Source organism: Lynx canadensis, chromosome A3 (genome assembly GCF_007474595.2).
Source record: "Lynx canadensis isolate LIC74 chromosome A3, mLynCan4.pri.v2, whole genome shotgun sequence".
NCBI lineage: Eukaryota > Metazoa > Chordata > Mammalia > Carnivora > Felidae > Lynx > Lynx canadensis.
This window is the reverse complement of record NC_044305.1, coordinates 53,119,728-53,131,820: the sequence shown is the minus strand read 5'-3', so window position 1 is coordinate 53,131,820 and position 12,093 is coordinate 53,119,728.

Genomic DNA, 12,093 nt, shown 5'->3' with positions numbered 1-12,093 from the left:
TGAGTCCTGGTGTCGTGGTCTGTGCCGTGAAGATTTACATGAGAGCAAATGAGAAAGCACCAGAAGTTCGTACTATTTCTCTCTCCTTGTCCCCAGGCCATTGCCATTCTAATCTGGCCTAAACTATAGTTACATTTACATTGAACCATCTATTGTTTTACTCACGTTCTTAATCATTTGCCCTTGCCTTTTCGACAGGGAGGGAATTTAAAAATTTTTAACTGTATATACTGTAAACTTGACATTTTTGTATGTGTTCAGTTCTTTGAGTTTTAGCACGTGCAGAGATTTGTGTGAATGCAATGCCATCGCCCAAGCAGATTCCTTTGTGCTGACATTTCATGGTCAAAGTCTCCCCCACTCCATTCCCAGGCAACCACTGATCTGCTCTCAGTCATTTCCCATAGTTTTGTCTCTTGGCCTTTTGCTGTTTTGTCTTTGAAAATGCTTCGGTTTTTGAGAATGTTATATAAATGGAATCATGCAGTAGGTAACCTTTGGAGATTGGCCTTTTTCATTCTTTGGGATTTCTTTGGGATTCATTTATGTTGAGTGTCTCTGTAGCTCATCCCTGAGGGCAATGTTATTGGATTCATTAGTAGTAGGGACAACATTGAAAGGAGGATGTTCAGATTAACTAGAGAATAAACTTTTCAAGTGTATCAAATCCTCCTGATATGCATGTAGACTTCTTCTTGTTGAAACTCAAATAAGAATATGCCAAAACATGAAATATTGATGGATTTCTTAAACTAAACCACAGATAACAAGTTGGTTCCAACAAGTTGGAAAAGATGAGTGCATGCTCTTCCTGGGGCAGTTTTATGTGATTTTTTTTTTTTTTTGACATTGAAATATGTGTGGATATGTCATGGAGCAGAGTGAAGAATCAAAATCAGTTTTGGTAACACATACACACTCCTGTGTGTCTGGGCCCAGGCCCTAGAGCTCTAGGCTGAAGTGTGGTCTTCTGAGAGAAGACGCGTGGGAGCAACCATGCACCTATTTTCTCTTCCCATTCCTGTTTCTCTTTCCGTTTCCTCCCAGCCTGGGTTGGGTGGGCTGAATCTTGGAGGAGGTCCACCCATGGGATGAATGGAGCAAGTGGAGAAGCTGGCCCACCCTGGTGGCACTGGCATTGTTGTGCCACCAATGTGTGTAGTCTTTCAAGCCAATGTTGGCCTCAGCCTCTTGTGGTCAATACATGGCCCCCAAGGTAGAACCACAGATTGTGCTTGTTCTTGTGCTTTTGTTTCATTTTTTTCTATGGTTCTACCCCACCCTTCAAACTCCAATGTCTGTTTCTAACCTCCAGTCAGCCTCATGTGATTCCTTGAAGCTCTTCAAATCATTCTACCTTCTCCAATCCCCCTATTCCAACTGTAAGATTTCCTTGCTTAATCCATACACCACATCCAGGTCTTAACTACCTCCTGGTTTGGCATTTATTGAGTATTTACTAATATAAACTCTGTTTGAGGAACATGTATTATTTTAAAGGGCTTTATTAAGCTAAATTAATCTTTATTTGAAAATCATGTATAGGAATACATTTTTTTTTTTTTAACAGAAGAAGCTTTGGATGGTCTGAGAAGAACTTTGTGTCTATTTTTGTGTAATCCCTACTCTACCTTTTCAAGCTTTGGGGAAGTAAAATAAAGGCTTTTTAGTGACAAAGTAAGCAAATGGCCTAACTGGCACATGGATGGAAGCCTTTCCTCCATCTTCCCAAGTAAGTTCATCCATCCATCCATTCATTTGATGATTCAGAGATATTAGGTAGCTTTTACTGCAAAGTTATACACTAGAACCTGAAAAGGAAAGAAGAATCAACCCTGTCCCTTGGAAGCCCATAGTCTGGAAAGAGAGAGATACTAACTTTATTTCTGTTATAGTCCTTACAAAATTGGGAGTAATATAGTTGCAAGCAATATTACTGACTTAGAGCAGCCAGGGAGGTTGTTTAGTGATTTTGTGAGGAAAATGTCACTTTGCCTGTGGCCCTGACAAATGGACTCCCTGATTTAAGGGCTGCCCCCAATCAGGAAGCTATTCTGCCAGCAAAGAGTATGGTAGACACGTCCCACCTCGTTCCACTGGATGTGACAATACTCTGAATCAAACCCAGACAAAAACAGAAGTGTGATCATTAGAGGTGTTACTGCTTATAGAGCAACAGAAAGAACAGAGCCAAGTTCATTATTATCATCACTATTGATGCATATGGATACTTCATTAATCTCTTCATGGGGAAAAACTGAGTTTACCACAAGCCCCAGAAAAATGCCATTTATAGTTTCTGGTATGTAATTACTCTTTTTTTTTCACATTCTTTTTTTTTTTCTTTAATTTTAATTTTTTTTTAAGTTTACATCCAAATCAGTTAGCATATAGTGCAACAATGATTTCAGGAGTAGATTCCTTAGTGTCCCTTACCCATTTAGCCCATTCCCCCTCCCACAACCACTCCAGTAACCCTCAGTTTGTTCTCCATATTTATGAGTCTCTTCTGTTTTGTCCTCCTCCCTGCTTTTATATTATTTTTGTTTTTCTTCCCTTATGTTCATCTGTTTTGTCTCTTATAGTCCTCATATGAGTGAAGTCATATGATTTTTGTCTTTCTCTGACTGACTAATTTCACTTAGCATAATACCCTCCAGTTCCATCCACGTAGTTGCAAATGGAAAGATTTCATTCTTTTTGATTGTTGAGTAATACTCCATTGTATACATATATATCACATCTTCTTTACCCTTCCATCCATCGACGGACATTAGGGCTTTTTCCATACTTTAGCTATTGTTGATAGTGCTGCTATAAACATTGGGATGCATGTGTCCCTTCAAAACAGCACACCGTATCCCTTGGATAAATGCCTAGTAGTGCAATTGCTGGGTGGTAGGGGAGTTCTATTTTTAGTTTTTTTGAGGAACTTCCATACTATTTTCCAGAGTGGCTGCACCAGCTTGCATTCCCGGTATGTAATTACTCTTAAGTTAAACACATTTTATTTTATTTTTTATTTTTTACAATGTTTATTTTTGAGAGAGAGAGGGAAAGAGAGAGAGAGACAGAGACAGAGAGAGAGGGAGACACAGAATCCGAAGCAGGCTCCAGGCTCCCAGCTGTCAGCACAGAGCCCAACGCAGGGCTTGAACTCATGAACCATGAGATCATGACCTGAGCTGAAGTCAGACACTTAACCGACTGAACCAGCCAGGCGCCCCAACCACATTTTATATGGTAGAGCATCCTTTTCCAATTAATAATAATAATAATAATAATAATAATAATATTTGAAAATAATATTTATCAATTTCTAACTCAGAATGGGCTCTTTTTAAAAAAAAATTTTTTTTTCAACGTTTATTTATTTTTTGGGACAGAGAGAGACAGAGCATGAACGAGAGAGGGAGACACAGAATCGGAAACAGGCTCCAGGCTCCGAGCCATCAGCCCAGAGCCTGACGCGGGGCTCAAACTCCCGGACCGCGAGATCGTGACCTGGCTGAAGTCGGACGCTTAACCGACTGCGCCACCCAGGCGCCCCGAGAATGGGCTCTTTTTATTTTCAAAAGTCCCTAAGTCAAGGAGTCTGTGCAGGTGTTAGGCACAGAGCGCTCTGCCAGCTGCATGGGCTACACTAATGTCACGCAATGTGAGATGAACCTTACCCTTTTGGTTTTCATCTGGCTTATTCTTGTTCAGATGTGCTTCCGGTAACACAAGAGCATAAGGTCTTTCCTGTTACTTGGGGAGAATAGAGGACAGAGTGACTGACTTCTTGGAAAGGTTCTGGAAGGCTTAAGGGGGGGAGAACATTTCTACCTGGATACAGGGGGAGCAGGTATCTTCCAGGGATAAGTGAATGCCCAGAGGGGGATCTGGGATTTGGAGCCAGACAGAACTGGAGTTGTATCCTGGCTCTCTCAATGACTTTTGTCAAGTTATTAACTTCCCAAAGCTCAGTTTCCTCTCCTGCCAAATAGACAATTACACCTACCTGACAGGCTTAATGTATTCATTAAACCACATAATGCATCTACATTATGTTCTCCACATATTCTTGGAGAACGGTGAGGGCTCAGGGACATATCACTGTGGGAAAGGAGGGAGTCTTGTCATCACGGGGACACCCTACATGGAGGTGATGGTGCATGGGGTAAGTATCAATAGATTGGGGTTCAAATGGAGGCAGGGGCCCCAATGTGAACAACCCTCGGAGGCCACGGTGAGCAATTCCCTTGGTGAGCGAGCAAGGGATGAGACAGAGAACAGTACATCTTCACAGACAAAAAGCAGGAAGCCAGGAGCTTGGAGAACATCATGTGTTTTAACAGCTTTAATTTGAGCCCACACCAATAATATGCTCAGTAGAATGTTATCTTATTTATTTGTTAAACAAGCTCAGTAGGACTGCCACTTGGAGGCACGTTATCAGGAGTTAGCTGAAGATTTCCTCTGTATTTAAAACCATAAGATTCAATTTCTTTTAAAATACTTGGTAATTTGGACTTTGCATTAATTTCTCTCAATTAGGTCTAATTAGTGTTTCTTCTCCATGCCATATGCAATGTTTTCTTAGCCTGGCAAGGTGATAAATTGCTTTAGTTTACTATTTTGTCCCAAGGCTATTAGTAAAAGAAAAAACAAGTACTCTTTTAATGAATTCAGGTCCCCTAATAAGGGCAACAATCTAAACAAATCATTAAATGGAGAAGAGAAGTGTCAGTGCAGATACAATCCCCCACGTTTCTTGCATTCAATGGACATTTTGCTTTACGGAGTTTGTGATTTTAATATAAAAACATATCTATGAATATGAGCTGTGTATAGTATACCTATATAAACATGTATGTATCTTACCTCCATTATCCACAATCTAATGATTAACTATCAGACCACTGCAGAAGACTAAGGATGAGGGTGGCAGGTGAGTGGTTAGGAATGAATGAAATGCATTCTCACTCTTGCAGGGCTTCACAATCCAATGGAAAACCTTGATCACATCATATCAATCTGAATATAAGCAAACCCTGTATTGCGCTTTAAGAGTACACACCAAATGCTAGAGGAATAAAGTGAGGGGGGTGGAATGGTATTAAATTTCAAGCCATGGATAGTGAAGGTGAAAGGTGCTGGTCAGAGTCTTATGAAGCCCTCTCCAAGGTCAGATTTGAGTGGGTCCTAAAAAGTTGGTGGGTTTGTATTCCCTAACTCATTATTGAAGGAAATACTTTTACTTTTCTACTTGTTTTCCTTAATAACCATCCTTCTTATCCCTTAGTAGAAAATCTGGAAGGTAAAGTATGAAGAAGCAAGAAAAAATGACCCGGAAACAAATACAGGTATTCCAAAAATGCTGAGCAATATTGTTTCTTCTGGGTTCTTCTCCTGTCCATCGCAAGCGATGAATATACATACACCCAGGAGGGACCAAACCACCTCTGTTAATACGTACAAGTGATCCCAAGAAGGAATGTAAACCTCGCAAACCTGAGCCTGTTGACATTGACTTCAAACTTCTGGGCTCCAGAACCATCAGATACTAACTTTGTGTTCTTTCAAAGCCACTAAGTTTGTAATACTTTGTTACAGCAGCCACAGGAAACTCATGCACGTACTTAAAACCTCCGGTTTTCAGTTAGTTAATGGAAGGTTTAAAAGTGAAAAGTGGAAAATGTATTGAACTGCGTCTAAGAATCCGGAGACACTGTGAAAGGAGTACTTGAGCAGAGATGAGCGAGCATGTTAAAGAAGCAGAGGCCTGAGTGGCAGCAGGAGGAAGCAGGAACCCTACACGCGGCACCTGGCGTCAGGCTGCTCGCTGACATGCGCACACCGTGGTCTGCCCGCCAGATGCGAGCACCGGGGCCTCTGTACAGCCTGCGCCCCCTGCAGTGTTAACATGGGGACAACAATGAATACACGGAATTCATACATTTTACTGATAAATGTTAAGATCCGATAGAACCACCTGATACAGTTAGTAATTTAGAAAATTTCTTTTCAGCCTCTTTTTGTTAAGGAATCATTTGAGATAGTTCCATTCTGTGTATTCAATTTTGAGACTGCATTTCCCTACCTAACATTATAAGCATTTCCCTTAAATAACCATTTCGAACAGTGATTTGAGCAAAACATTCAGACAATGTGCATATGAATATCATGATTCTGCTACCGTTGGGCAATTTTTGTCCCTAATTTTTATTGTTATAGATGTTATTGCACTGGATATTATTGTAGGCTGTGTGTGTGTGTGTGTGTGTGTGTGTATACACACGTATATATATATATATGTGTGTGTGTATATATGTGTGGGTATATATATATATACATACATATGTGTGTGGGTATATATATATATATATTTATACACACACACACACACACACAGCTGATGATTTCTTAGAATTTGAAATTGTGAGACTTTTAAAACAAACTGTCTGAATATGTTCTGATGACCAATTTACTTTTCAGAAATGTTGTATTAATTCACAACCTTCAAGTGTTGGATAGCATATCCTTCTTCAGAGGTGCTGTAAAACCAGATTTTGAAGTTGTGGAATGGATGTAGAAAGTCAGGGATACAGTGATAGATAATTCTAGAAGGGAGGGATTAAAAGTTGGTAAACAAGGAGGGGAAGAAATGGCTGAGTCAGTCCGAGATTGCCTTGAGATCAGCCCACTTTCAGGAAATCTTAAACGTAACACCAAGTTGGGGGTGGGGGAAGGAAGATTTCTCTTGAATCTGTATTTGTCAGGCAGCAAGAGTTTTCACTGCAGTGTATGTAACAGATCAATAAACATCATAATGTTTTCTAATGATTGATGCATTTGTACTTTCCATGAGATGTTTATTCCTTTTTTTGTCCCCTATGGCTTGGGGGAGTTCTAATGGTGGTTTGGGGAGGAGAATTAAAACCAGTCCAAGCCCCAGTGGTGCTTGCCAGTCCACTGTGGTCAGCAGCTGCTATTCATTATCTTCCTCAGGCCTGTGGCGGTCTTGGGGGAGCTCCTTGAGGGAAACAGCCTCAGCAGTGGCACACACAGGAAATGTGTCATTATGAATAAGTATTTATAAGGGTGCAGAGTGCTGAAATGAGAAGGACTGGAGGCTATGGTTTTGATAACCGGGGGATTTAACTTACTGTGGGGAGAGATCTTCAAAGAACCAACGCTCAAGTTGTTACATGACTGACATGACTAAAGGATGGAAGGTGGCCAGTGAGAAGGGGCGAAGGAGAGTTACAGTGCCTGGCAAGTGCAAAGGGCTGGGGAGAGCCTATCTGAAGACTCCCTGAATATTTAGGTGCAGAAAAGGATTTAAAATGAGCTTTAAAGATAGCAAATGAGCAGGGGTGCCTGGGTGGCTCAGTTGGTTAAGCATCTGACTCTTGGTTTCAGCTCAGGTCTTGATCTTACAGTTCATGAGTTCGAGCTGTGCATCAGGGTCTGGGCTGATGGTGCGGAGCCTGCTTGGGATTCGGTCATTCCCTCTCTCTGCCCCTCCCTTGCTCTCTCTCTCAAAATAAATAACAACTTTAAAGCAAAGATAGCAAATGAACATGTGGAAACAGCCTTTAAGACAGAATTATTAGTGCCATGCACACATCTAGAGGTAAAAATCCTGGTTTGCAAAGAATTATGTTTTTTTCTTCCGCTTTCTATTTATTTATCCTTCATCACACAGCATGCACAAGAACACATAATCACACTCAGTTTTATAGAAAAGGAAGATAGAAGGGGGAGTATATTTGAACTCAAGGACCGCTAGTATGCAAGCTCCATCTTTTTGTGCTGACCTCACAATTCAGTAGGCTCAGACCAGAATTGTCAAAGAGATCTGATGACATGGGGAAGCAGGAGAGGCAAAAGTAATTGGTACAAAAGCAAAAATCCAAGTAAAGTGTAATTTGTCACCGTAGCTAGTAATAAGACAGACTTAGTTTATGTTCCAAATACTGCTCTGGGCTGTGATTCTGTTTATACTCCTCATCAAAACTTCTCTGCTGCTTGAAATCGTGTAGCAGAGGCTGTGAAATCTAAGTGTGGAGTCCAGATCTGACCCTAAATGATGAAGGGCATGTCAGAGACTTGGGGGGTGTGGAGCAGGAAGGTGTGGATTTAAGAACATTTTTTTGGTGTATATATATATATATATATATGATCATTCTCTTGATTATTTTTTATTTGAGAGAGAGAGCAAGGGAGAGGGGCAAAGAGAGGGAGAATCTTGAGCAGACTCCATGCTCAGCCTGGAGCCCAATGCAGGGCTGGGTTCCATGACACTGGGATCATGACTGGAGCCAAAATCAATAGCCTGATGCTCAAAATCAGGGGTCTGCTGCTCAACTGACTAAGCCAGCCAGGTGCCCGGATGCTCTTGAGTTTTGAATCACTGTGGAGCCATTCAGAAAAGAGAAAATGGCAGGATTTTATAAATCCTTCCCCAAGTCTTTTTAGTTGCCAAATGTTTCATAAACAAAAAGGAATGATTTGGCTAACAATGAACTTCAGGACCAAACAAACAGTACTCAGAAATGCTGAGATGAATGGCCTAATCACTTGATTTGCAGGATGTTTGAGATGTAAACAGGCTCTGTGATAGAACAGCTCTCAAAGTGTAAAATATAGATTCCTATGTATATAAGGAATGTATCACAAATGAAAATGTCTTTCCAACAACTAAAATGCCATTTGAAAGTATAGTTTTTTTTTTAAATTGGAAAAGAGATGGAAGAAAATGTATCAAACAAAGGTAATATATCACACACATTAAAATGTATGAATGCTAAATATATTTATATAGCAGTAATTTAGATTGAATTACTGCTTAATCAAACTATTGTGGCTGGTGGCAAAGCAATAAAAAAGGTAAATTGCTTAATGATACTTAATGAGACATACTTATGAATTACCTAGAGTTCATTTCATAACTTTCAAGATATTAAAGTAATTAATTGTTGTCCATAATCTTTATCTTATTTTTGGAAAATTTTCTCATTGCTAGTCAACCTGTTTAAATAAGCCAGGATTATTATATATATATATTTTGAATATAGAATCTTCTTGGCAGTGGGATGAATTATTATACGGACAACTGCATTTTAATCATTTTAAGGTAAAGCAATGAATAATTTAACTTCGAAATTTCAGAAGGCCAATTATGGCTTTATACTACTTACTCCTGATGACTTAGGCTGCAGATGATGAGTTTGGACATGCTATCCTTTGAAAAATTGTAATGGCTTAGTTCAGTTCCTTAGAGTTTATCTCATTAGAACCAGAGAGGTTACATTCAACAAGGATATGAGACTTAGGACAACATATTCTGAAGGCAAGCCAAATAATATGAGATTTTATTAAATTCCAAACAGAACTGTTTGAAATTTTATGTATTGAAGAATAATAGTAATTTTTTTCATTTTTGGCATGGGTTTGTAAGTTTTATGAACCACCTTATATTTCTATAACCAAAAATAATTATTATTTATATAAGACTTATAATCCTCTAAACAAGACTGTAAAGAAGGTAGCATTTTTCTCCATTTATGAGTGATGTTCAGAATGGTTTATTAACTTTTTAAAGATCTCAAGTTGAACTTTATATTCCCTGAGATCAATTTTCATAAATCTTGTGAATTTTTCAATGACGGTGTATATATACATATGGCCACTTTACTTTCAGAAATGACTAACTTTTCTATCACCTTAAACAAGATAAGTGCAGACTCTTGTTATTATTCAGCAGTAGACCAAAAGTGGATATAAGCAGGGGGCACCTGGCTGGCTCAGTCGGTAGAGCATGAGACTCTTGATCTCTGGGTCATGAGTTCGAGCCCCAGGTTGGGCATAGAGTTTACATTAAAAAAAGAGGGAGGGGTGTAAACTGTACTTCTAACAGTTTTAGAGGAGAAAAGAACAAGATGAGCTTACTTGGCCCCTCTTTCCTTTCAGTATGAGAGGCTGAAATGTTTGTCAGTTATCTGAACATCCTGATAAAGCATGGCTAATAAAGATTGATGTCAAAGGTCCATTAAGGAGGAATAGCTCTTGTAAACACCCAGATTACTGGAGAAATGAAAAGTGAAAAGAAAAAGAAACTATATACTAACACTTGTGAGATGCAGTTAAAGCACATATTAGAAGAAAATTTGTAGCTTTAAATGCATCTATTCAACAGAAAGGCAGAAAATAATGGTCTAAATATCCACTTCGAGAAGAAGCAGAAGAGCAACAGATTATATCCAATGCATAGGGAAGGAAGTGATAAAGGTAAGAACAGGTATTACTGAAATGAAAAATAGACAATAAAGAGTATCAACAAATCTAAAAGTTAGGTTTTTGAAGACAGTGATTAAATTGATAACACCTGGCAAAACTGATTAACACTGTAAGAAAAAGACACAAAAAATGAATACAATAATGGCAAAACAGGACAATATCATAGAATGTACAGGCAAGAAGATATTACTGCATAAGTTTATGCTGATAAAATTGAAAACTGAGAAGGCACCAAAAAAGAAGAAGAAGAAGAAGAAGAAGAAGAAGAAGAAGAAGAAGAAGAAAGAAAGAAAGAATGTGAATAGTCCTAGATGTAGTAAAATCAAATTCATATTGGAAAATCTTCCCATGAAGGATATCATAGACCTAATTGGCTTCATTCATGAAATGTACAAATAGTAAAGGAAAAAATAGCCCTAATCTTTCACAAAAATCTTCCATAGACTAGAATATCTATCCACAGATAGTTTTCAACTTATTTTATGAGAAAAAGTAAACTTAGACATCAAAATCTAACAAGAATATACAATTAAAAGAAAATCGCAGGTCAATCTCTCTCAGGAAAATCTATGCAAAAATCCCAAAATAGCAGTAAACAAAATTGAGCAATATACAAAAGATAATACACCGTGATTAAGTTGTGTCTATCCTAGTCACGGTGTAGATTTAGTGTTCAAAAATTAATCATTAGAATTCCATATTGATGGGATATAAGAGGAAAAATTATAATTTCAGTAAATTTAGACAAACATTAGACAAAATGGAACATCCATTTACAGTAAAAAAACATGGCAAACTAAAGATAAAAGGTAACTTTCTTGATTTTATACTGATGATCTACATGCAATTTATAGCAAACATTATATTTAATAGTGAGATGTTGAAAACTTTTCTTCTCAGATCAGGGATGTGATACAGATGTCCTCTACCTCTGTATCTATTCAACATTCTAAAAAGGTCATAGGTAGTTCAACATGGTAAGAAAAAGAAATAAAGTGTAAGGATTAGCAAGGAAGAAAGAAAGAAAGAAAGAAAGAAAGAAAGAAAGAAAGAAAGAAAGAAAGGGGTGCTTGGGTGGCTCAATTGGTTATGCTTCCGACTTGGGCTCAGGTCATGATCTCACAGTTTGTGTGTTCGAGCCCCGCATAGGTCTCTGTGCTCACAGCTCAGAGCCTGGAGTCTGCTTTGCATTCTGTCTCCCTCTCTCTCTGCCCCTCCCCCACTCATGCTGTGTCTCTTCCTCAATAATAAATAACAGTTAAAAAATTTAAAAAGAAAGAAAGAAAGAAAGAAAGAGAAAGAGAAAAAATCACTTACTAATGACAGTACTGTGTATGTATAAAATCAAAAGAAATGTACTTGATATATTCTTAGACTTAATATATTAATTTGGCAATCTTCTGTGCACTTGGCCACCTTACAACAAATGATTTAATTTTTATATGGGTAAAAAAATAGAAAAAAAAACTTGATAGAAACATAGCTTTACTAAAGCACCAAGCAACTTCAAATACCTAAGAATGAATATAAAGAGAAAAGTTAGGCTTCTACACAGAACAGTATATGTTATTGAAAAAAAAAATTAAAGGACACCTAAATAAATGAAGTTACATAACATGTTCATGAACTGGATGACCCAATATCAAAAGGACAATAATGACTCTTCATATTGATCCTTAGACTAAATGCAATTCTAATAAAAATTTGAGGATTGACTTTTGTGTGCATGTCTGAAAATCAGGCCATTCTAAAATTTATACTGAAATGGTAGGGTCAGAAATAGGCATGACGATCTTGAAGAAATGG